This window comes from Vigna radiata, chromosome 8, assembly GCF_000741045.1.
Source record: "Vigna radiata var. radiata cultivar VC1973A chromosome 8, Vradiata_ver6, whole genome shotgun sequence".
Lineage (NCBI taxonomy): Eukaryota > Viridiplantae > Streptophyta > Magnoliopsida > Fabales > Fabaceae > Vigna > Vigna radiata.
In genome coordinates this window covers 37192569-37202796 of record NC_028358.1, presented here as the reverse complement: position 1 = coordinate 37202796, position 10228 = coordinate 37192569, and the positions used below count along the sequence as shown (strand labels likewise).

The 10228-nt window shown below is 31.8% G+C and overlaps 1 pseudogene; it reads left to right on the top strand.

Annotated features, from left to right (window-relative positions):
- The first annotated feature begins 2773 nt into the window (after positions 1 to 2773).
- Positions 2774 to 9034, top strand: LOC106770766 (annotated as a pseudogene).
- The last annotated feature ends 1194 nt before the right edge of the window (positions 9035 to 10228 follow it).

Here is a 10228-nt window from a genome sequence, read left to right as displayed (position 1 = left end):
GAAAGTAAACTATAGTTCCAAACATTGCATATCATCAAATTCTTTCAAGAGATAATGGAAGTCAGAATCCAAGCAACAAAAACAAAACCAATTATAAGAAATGAGGTGACCTGATTAGAAAAAAAGAAGGTTGCAGTACAATGCTGCGTATTAGTGACTGTTAAAATGGCACTAGAGCTAGTAGTACTGAAGATTCAAACTAGGTTGGACAGCACTATGACAATATCTTGTGTTTGCTAGGGGCAAGTTTCAATTATAGCATTTGCCTGCAGTCACCTTGATTGAACCTCACTGGCTTGAATGCTGGCACGGTATCTCCTTTAAACAACATATGGCATCTTCTGGTTTTTGTGAAAGGAAGATACTGAAATGAAAAAGTTATGTAGATAGGCATGTAAAATTGGTGATAGATCAGATTCCATTTATGTGGGGGACAATAATTTCTTATTCAATAAGAAATAATGAAGTGAAAAAAAAAATAGAAAAGGTGAAAGGAGTAAGTTGCAGCCAACAAGGCTACCCCATGCCTTCTTATTACCATTTTTAAAGTTACACAAAGCTGGTTGTGAATGCAGTTGAGAATTGAGCCTTGAAAATGGTAGAGCTGCTTTTGTTTTATCTTACATCTTGAACCATATAGTGGAGACAGTGGGGCACAATCTGTTTTTATTGTGGACGTGTTAAGAACTGAAAACCTTAGATCATAGATTGTCATCATTTTGAGATGACAGGACCCATCACCATCTAGTTTGAGATGGATGGCATTGCATTAATATATGATGATGTACAGCTATTGGAGCTGGATGTCTATCCATTGGGCCTGGTTGAGGACTCAGTCAAATTTCATTTGGGCCTGCATGATGTATGGGATGTAACATCAACGATCAACTTGGTGCAGTTCGATCACAAACTTTCCAGGTCTTTTTCATCCACTCTTTGAAAACGTTATAACACAAGAAAAAGAAAATGCATGATTTTCACGTATGAGTGAACATTTCTTCAGTAATCAACATGGCTAATAAGACAGACAAGACAAAATTTAAACGTATTTCAAAGAGATTCCTCTGTACAAGCTTCGCCTAGTTCATTTTTCTCTAAAATCAATCTAGTTCAAACCAAAAGAAAGCTTCTCCTCCCATGATTGACTATCTTATTCGATTCTGATTGGTTGAAATCCAAAATGATTTCCGGATACTGAAGTTTCAGTTCAAAATTTATTGATGCACCAAACAAGTAACTACTAAGCAAATAAAAAAAAATCCAAACCATATACAAATCAACTCAAATTTGAAGTATCAAGGAATAACTTTTTTGCATACAAAGCACTGACAACAAAGACAAAAGAAAAGAAAAAGAAGAAAAAGGCAGAAAGAGAAGGAGAGTCAATAGCTGACGTATATCCCATGTCTTTTGTTTGAAAATTTTATCTCTAGAGAGGATCCAAATGCATACATTTCCTAGAGTCCCTTAAGGTAAATTATGTTAGAATCCTAACGGAATTATTAGCGTGGAATAATAACAAACCAAGAGGGGGTAAATTGGTTATATGACTTTTTTGTGCTTTTTAGTATTTTTCTCAAATTCACTTACTAAGCTGATAATTAAACTGAAATAAATAGAGTAAGGAAGAGAGAAAAATTGCACACATGATTTTATCCTGGTTCAGATCACAAAGATCCTACGTCCAATCGCTTATCTTAAAAACAAGATAAACCTTTTTCACTACACACAAAACAATTACAATTAATAATCACGCAGAAAATTAACTTGTAAGAGTTTAGAATACCACCCCTCTTAAAATCACAAGAGATGAACTTACACCTCCTTTGAGTCTTCACAAAGGATGACCACCTCCTTCGAATACTTCACGAAGGAGATTCTCTTCCAAGCACTTCCTCAGACGCACCAAGGATGAACAAGTTATTCCTCTATCATCGCAGTGGCACTTCACAACTTTTCCTCTATCACCGCAGTGGCACTTCACAGCTTTGCAGACAAGAGTTTCTTTAGCTTCAGGAATAACACAATGTTCTCAATGATTTCAGATGTTTAAAGCACAAGGGAAGAGTTGATTCTGGTAGAAACACTGAGCCAAATTTATAGACTCAATCCAGAGCTCTCCCATTTTTCGAAACTGGCCATTTTAACGCATTTAATCAATTAATATTAGTGTTAATAGATTAAAATGAGTACAACGGCTAGTTTTTCAAATCAGAAACCACTAACGGCTAGTATTAATCGATTATTCTCAATTTTAATCGATTAACTAATCGATTAAACCAGTAATTAATCGATTATTCCAAAGCCATTTGGGTTTGTTGTGCCAGCCTCGTTTTAATTGATTAAACCAAGTTTTAATCGATTAAAACAACTTGTTTTTTATTCTGAACAATGATTAATTACATATAGAGTACATGAATCAAACCCTATTACATTTCTACTCAACAATACATCAAATATGATTATTACAAAAGTTTTTTAATGGTAATGGATCTTCAGATAGTCTTCTTGGATCTTGTGTTGTGCTACATCATCAAAACTTCATATTTAAATTTTTGCTAACAAATTAAGCGTTCCTAACTGCTAAATTCTTGTAGAGCCATCGGTATATGATTGTAAAAATTGCACTTCTATTGCTTCTGGTCCATTAACATATTATTATTTTGGATCCTGCACTGTGCACTTAAGGCCCAATTCATATTGGCCCGTAATCGTTGAGTAAAGAAAACGAGTGGATGTGTGCGTGGCAGATTCGAAGAGTGAGAGCAAAGTAAGAGAGAGAAACGACACGAAACTTCCTCTGGTGGTAGAGAGAGAAGCGAGCAACGGGCCGGCAGAGATCCGATACGACAGCGGTTGCCGTCGACGTAGAAGAGAAAAATGAAGAGCACGACGAGACAGGTAAGAAAAACTACTTCTTTTATTATATCAATGTACATTAAAAAATAAGCATTTACATTTCTATATCTGTTAAAAGGAAAAAAGGAAAGGAACTCTATATAAATAGAGTTTTAGGGAGAAAAAGGAAAAATGAAAAACAAACAACAAACAACGGCCAAACTGAAAACACTGTCCTAACACGACAGGGAAGAGAATCGAAAGATTCTCAACACATATCAATGACAGTGAACAAAATAGTACATTAAAAATGCAGAACAAAACATTACATGTGACAATTTTCCCTTCTAAGTTTGGAGGACTGGAAAGTATGACGATAAAGGAATTAACTCTCTACAGAACAGTGCAATCATGTTTGCAAAATAATTTATTGGATGAGAAACTGATATCTCAAACAGTATTTTTATCAGGGTTTAAAAAAACTGATAATCTTAAATTTTGAAATTCAACCATTCCTGAAAGGAAAATATAACTAAGAGAAATGCTTTGACACCAAGAATGCCATTTTAGAACCCAGTAAAATAGTTGTCAAAAAAATGAACTTTTATAATTTTAAAGAAAAATAGAGATGAAAGGGTAAAATATTGACTATTATCGGGTGTAAAAAATTTAGGATGTGAAAATAGCATCATCCTAGAACTAATCACTTGAAAATTGAAATCTGTTCCTTAGTGACATTGTTTTCATTACATGGAGAAAGAACTGTCAGAGATATTTCAAAAGATATGGATCCATTTCTTACTGTGCTCTCTAAATCACCAAAAGTCCTCTCCAAGGCAGCTTCCTCATGCACCCGTAAAGCAATTTTATATGAAATAAGAGAATATTGAATTTTATGCTTCTCACCTATATATATATATACACACACATATACACACATATATATATATATTGGGCTAAAACATCTTGATCATATAACAAAAAAAATAAGATATAAGTGGTTGTCATAATATGCTTATATATATATACATACATATATATACATATATATATATATATGTATATGTATATGTATATATATATATGTATATATATATATATATGTATATATATGTATGTATATTTACCATCTTTAATAAAATACTCTAACACAGTAGGTAATTTTAATAACTCAAATAATTCTGTAACTTTAATATATGTATATTTTAATAATCACGATGTTAAGATTTTTTATTCTTTAAATTATATATATTAAATTAATATAATTTATCATTTTTCCATTTGATTTATGTGATGACTTGAATATTTAATATTAATTTTCAAGTGTACATTATTAATCAGTATTATCAAGTTATTATTCTTATATGAATTGAAATGCTTGAATCATAGCGGACAAAAATTTAGAACAGGATTCCTTCCACGTATCACATAACTAAACCAACACAACATGATTTTAATCAATTTTATAACTTTTATATCTTTAAAAGAAACATAACATGTTACCACAATCGATAGTACCTATATATAACTTAATGTGGATACTCATTCATAATGCTCATACTTTCAACATTCATAAAAGAGATTTTTGAGTAAAACCTTTGGTGACTAGTATAACTTTATCCTTTTCAATATTGCCCTTTGACGTTTGGTCTTAAAAACCCATTTACAATCGACTCTTTTTGAACTTTTAGGCAATTCAACTATATCTCATACTTTATTAATCCATTGATTTCAATTCTTCTTTCATAACATTCAATCAATTTTCTAAATTGTTACTTTCCATTACTTGTCTAAAAGAAACTAGATCCTGGTTAATGATTAAGTCACACTAATGTTTAACAAAATAAATCACATAGTCATTCGAAATAACAGGTCTTTTTTGCCTTACAAACCTTTTTAATATTGCTTTTTGTGGTTCCTTTATCAATTGTTCATTTGTGACTTGCACATTGTTAGATGACTCAATGTCTATATGTTCATTTTGTAGGATTAGAACATTAACTTGTTGTCTACGCATGTTATGTAATAATGATAGAACAAGAAAGATAACAACTTGAGAAGAGACATTAGGTGTAGAAACACTACTAGTATTCTCTTGAATGTCCATTTTTCATGATTCTTCACTCTTCCTAAATTGTTCATTTTGAATGAATCGGGCATTACCAAACTTAACTATCCTTGTACTATGGTTAAGACAGTAAAACTTGTATCATTTTGATTTTTCAAGATAACCGATGAAGTAACCACTAATAATTACTGCATCAAGCTTCGTTTCAATTGGATTGTCTTAAACTGAGTTTCGTTCCAGTCCATAATTTATAAGGAGTTTTCATAAATGAACATTAATGTCAACCTTTATTGTTTTCATAAATGGTCTATCAAAATGAGAGACACCTCATTGTCATCTTCCATATAAAAAATGACAAAATCAATTAGATAAATGAATTTGTCCACATTTATATCTTTAATCACCTCCTAAGGATATTTAATGGATCGATTTACTATGAGTAAAATTATCCTTGTTGGTGTCACCTTTAAATTTCCAATCTTTTTTATTATAGAAAATGACATTATATTGATGTTGTCTCTTAAATCAATCCATCCTTTCCCAATAAATAGATTCCAATTCGGCAAGGAATGACAACAATTTTTTAATAATAGCACTAGATTTACCTCGAATCTCAATAGTCTCTTCCTTTATATGTTTCCTTTTCTTAGTGAACAATTTTTTTATTAATCTCACATAAACATAATCTTATTATAGTGTTTCTGACAAAGGAATGTTGATATTCAGTTTTTTTAAAATATCCATGAATCAAACATGTTACTTCTCCTTATCCTTCTTTGATGGTAGAAAAGATATGAAAGAGTTTTAACCAGACCCTTCTCTTTACCTTTCTCCTCCCCTCTTTTATTTTTAACTTCTTTATCTTTTTCCTTAATTTCTTCTTTCTCTTTATTCTCACTGTTTTTTTATTATCTTTCCCATCCTTTTTTTTTTCTACTCTCTCTCTTGTGATACCTTTGTACTCCTAATAATAATAACATTACAATATTTCACAGATTTATTTTTGCATTTGCTATAAAAAAAAATTCAAATTTTTGTTCCAACAATTTACTCATCTATCTAAATTACGAATTGAAAGAAATGATTTAAAATAAAATTTATAGAGTTGATTTTTCTCATAAAGATCTCATATTCATGACAACTTTAAATACATGAGATAAAATATACGATAAAAAAATAAATATGAAAAAATATATGTAAGAAATAGGCGTAACACAAACACACAACACATTTACAATCAAAATTGTTATTCTAACAATACTCTTGGCCACGTGGCCATGTTATGGTCAAGTTGATTTTTCAGATTCAACAATTCAATGTTACCTAAACGACCCTGCCTTTCGTCCCTTCCATTTTGGCTCCTGGTTAACCGAACAACTCAGAGATTCAGTCACAAACATTAATCGATTCCCTTCCGTTAGCAACAAGACGTTCACAATGTCTGAGACGATTGTGGCACATTCGAGTTCTTGGAGAAGGGCACTTGTCGCGATCTCGCCCTACACCTTCTCCGCCATCGATATCGCGGTCGCAATCAGCGTCTCCGTCCTCGGCGCCGCCTGGTAAGCCTTCGATATCCTTTTTTCAGTTTTCGTTTCCGCTTCCGTTTACATTGTTCTCAGTTCTGGAGTCTCTTCGCCCACGCTTGCAGGGGATCTACATCACCGGTAGTAGCTTGAACGGCGCTGCAATCAAGGCTCATCGAATCACTTCCAAAAATCTCATTAGGTAAAACAAATTGCAATTTGTTTGCACCGTTTTTTTTTTTAGTTTATGCATTTAATTGGACTACGTATATTTAATTTAGGTGTTTCCTTTTTTTACAGTAACTTTTTGTACTGAATTAGGTTGATGAGAAATTTTACGGTAGTGGAAGTCTATGTTTCTGTTGATTTTATCTTGATTTCTGTAGTTCTAGGTTAGATTCGTTCGCTTAGATTAGGAGATTACATTTCTTAGCTTTGCTTCGGTTAAGGATTTGAAGTTGGATTGTAGCAACTCTGTGTTAGAGTTTACAAATTACAACTGCACAGTGGCGGTTCGCAGCTTTCACACACAAAAACAGTGGTCGACAAAGGGTTTATTTTTTTAATATTTGTTTTAATGCTTCTGAAAGGAAAAGAAAATTGTTGTGATGAAATGAAGTCTTTGATGTTGAGGAGTCAGTCTAGAATTCCTTTTCTGTCAGTGACTTCTACTGGATCTTTATTCAACGATGTTACTTTATTGGTGGCTTAATGCTTGTTTCTGTGGCAAATAGCTATTTACTGGTAGTAAAATTGTGACACGTGTAACTTAGTTTTGAGTATGAGGTGCTTTTACTGGGTAGGGCATTAGTCTCCCCCCACATAATAAGCAGTGATAATCTTTCTTCATCATTCGGAGTAAGGGATAGTATGATCTGAAGCCTACTGGGTTATTGAATAACTATCTAATACATGAAAAAAAAATGAAAGATATAGAGAGCTTCTTGCACTGAATTTTATTCTCCATTTCAACATCCGTCTATTTTTTTTTTCAGAGGTCAGATGCAAAAGCTGAGAGATTAATACTGATATTGTAATTTCAAATAAAGGAGAATGCTTTGAAGTTTATTTTTTCTTGACAAGGTAAGAATTCTCATGCGCATGTTATGCCTGGTTTTTTGGCTAGAGAGATTGCTTGTACCCTTTTTCAAGTCAATCTGGAATAAACACTCCAACTGCTCAACTTCAATACTTCAATATTGTTGATTTTGGTCGAGCATGGTTTACCACTAAGTGGCATTGATGTTGAAGTGGTAATTATTTATTTTTCTATGTCAACTTTGTTCAGTCTCACTGGACCTCCGTTTGTGTGCTTTGTTTATTCTTAGGATTATTATGCCGGCTCAAGTAAGGCTCTCAAAAGTTAGTTTGCCTGGGGAGGCAATTACGGTTGAGCTCAATATCTTTTCTTTCGGCTTTAGTTCTTTTTTCTCTCAATTATGTAGAGATTTTAGTTTTATTAGCACTATCAATAAGATTTTTTATTATAAGCTATGTTGAATACATAATAAACTAATTCGTACTCGATCATTTAATAATGATTGATTGACCCAACTTACAGTGTAAAATAAGTTGTTAGACCCTGTTTTAATGTGAATATAAAAAAATTCATTCTTAACTTAAGATTGTTCTATTTGAATACTATGAATGTTAATGTTCCGTTTTGCATGTAGTATCTGCATAATAGTATCCAGTATGGCTGATATAGTTTCAAATATAAACATTTGTGCCATCTTGTCATTGTGGTTCGTGATGTTTGTTGTATTTCAGTGTAATCTTCTGTGAAGCTGTTGCTATATATGGTGTTATTGTGGCTATTATTCTTCAAACAAAATGAGAAAGCGTTCCAGCAGCAAATATCTATGACCTAGGGTCTCTTAGGGCTGGATATGCAATCTTTGCTTCTGGATTAATAGTGGGCTTCGCAAATCTTGTTTGTGGGTATGTATTCTTTATTACCCTACCTCTCATATTTTTGCAGGAAATTCTCCCGATGAGTGCAGGGGGGCCTTTTCCATGCTGTTGTGACATTCAATTTTTCCCCCTCTAGCAGGTTGTGTGTAGGAATAATTGGAAGCAGCTGTGCATTACTTGATGCTCAGAATTCCTCCCTCTTCGTGAAAATTTTTGTGATTGAGATCTTTGTTAGCGCTCTTGGGCTATTTGGAGTGATTGTTGGAATTATTATGTCAGCACAAGCAACATGGCCAACCAAAGTTTAGTTTCCACTCTATTGTGGTGTGAGAATGCAATTAAGGTAGAGCGCAATATTTTGGAGTGATTGTTGGAATTATTATGTCAGCACAAGCAACATGGCCAACCAAAGTTTAGTTTCCACTATATCAGAATGTGGTGTGAGAATGCAATTAAGGTAGAGCGCAATATATCTTGTGTATTGCCCGTGATTAAAATTTTCTGTTTCGTGTAGGGAGGAATGTTAGTTTACCTTCATTACAACTATAGGCAGTTGTAGGCAGTATTATTTACAAATGAGACAAATGAGTTGTTAGCCGGTATTGTGTATTGTCAGTTGGTTGAATTTCAATGTTTTTGGAGGACCAAATTTTTTATAATCAATAAGAAAATTGAATTTATTTGGGCCTGTGAATAAAGTCAACCAGCAGTTTTATTGAAATGCAGGATGCTTATTTAGGTTAAAGTAAGGCTGTTTCTTTCTCGATCTTATCATGTTTCTTCTTTCACCTTATTATTGGTGAATTTCCAGATTTTATTTATCGGGAATGTGTTGGGGTGGGATTATGAATGCAGGGTACTATAAAAGTAGAAATATTTGTTAAGATCGGACCTTCAGGGTTGGTGCAATAATTAATTTGATATAATAGTAATTGGAAAATGTTTTCATTAATTAATAATTGATGTCCTAGTGAAATAAACCTTCTTTATAGTAATTCTTTTTACCTAGACAAGAACAACATTTTCTTATTAAACAGTAATTTTTTAGAAAAAAAAATCATGAAATTGTGATTCTGAGGTGTGATTGTCTGAATAATAATATTCTTATGCTGATAGAAATATTTCAAATTTTGAAGAGTTAAAAAAAATCATACTAAGTGAAACTAATTTAGAATACCTCAGCACCTTGGCGTTTTCGTTCGATTTTTCATATATTGAAGTCCTTTTATTTTTATATCTTTCTTATTCTCAACATCCCTTTTCCTTACATTGATTTTTTGAAGCTTATTTTCTTTAATATCTTCTTTATTCTCAACCTCCCTTTTTCATCTTCCTTTACAATGGAACACAAATAATTTTTTTTAAAAGATATTAATATTCATCATATATATTATTTATCGTGATAAAAAAATATCATTTTATTAAACTTTTATTACTTTTTTTTTAAAATAATGTTACAGTGTGATTAAGTTAAATATATGTTAATTTTTAAATTGATTTTTTATTATAAATATTTTTTATAAAAACGTTAGTTTAATATCATGTATATTAAATAGTAATAAATTCTTATGTTTTTTTACAGTACATCTCTTTCATTTTTTATATTTATTACAAAATTTGTTGATGACTCTAAACTTTTATATGAATGGATTTTGAAATCTACCTTATTGTGTTTTAACATCTTGTCTCTAATAATAAAGGAAAAAAATATTTAATATAATTTTTAAAATTTTTTAAAAAATAATATGCATGGTATTTAATGATTTAGTGTTTTTTCACTAGAAAAAAAAAAGCAAACTAGAGAAACATGAATTGAGTTAAAACTCATATGACAAATACGTTTAGTTGGTGTGCAGGTTTGACATGAATAATTTTGTTCTTC